The sequence below is a fragment of the Corvus brachyrhynchos genome, unplaced genomic scaffold (assembly GCF_000691975.1).
Source record: "Corvus brachyrhynchos isolate BGI_N302 unplaced genomic scaffold, ASM69197v1 scaffold119, whole genome shotgun sequence".
Taxonomy (NCBI): Eukaryota; Metazoa; Chordata; class Aves; order Passeriformes; family Corvidae; genus Corvus; species Corvus brachyrhynchos.
The window spans coordinates 123,018-123,282 of NW_008240054.1; the positions used below are offsets into that span (position 1 = coordinate 123,018).

The following is a 265-nucleotide window of genomic DNA, read 5'->3' on the forward strand; positions in this document are numbered from 1 at the left end:
GCGGGGACCCGTCAGCATCTCCTGCGGGCTCATCCTGGGGTTTTTGTGCAGCACCAGATCGATTTCTGCATATATACATAAAATAATTACATTTCTGTATCCATATTTATGTATCTCCCAACTGGCCAGGGAAGCTGCGGCTGCCCCTGGATCCCTGGAAGTGTCCAAGGCCAGGCTGGGCAGGGCTTGCAGCAACCTGGGATAGTGGAGCATGTCCCTGCCCATGGCAGGGGGGTGGAATGGAATTATCTTTAAGGTACCTTCC

At 53.2% G+C, this 265-nt stretch overlaps 1 protein-coding gene across 1 annotated transcript in view; it reads left to right on the plus strand.

Moving 5' to 3' along the window:
• The window catches only part of SLC4A5 (solute carrier family 4 member 5), a 31,561-nt gene that overhangs the window by 18,301 nt on the left and 12,995 nt on the right, over nt 1-265 (plus strand).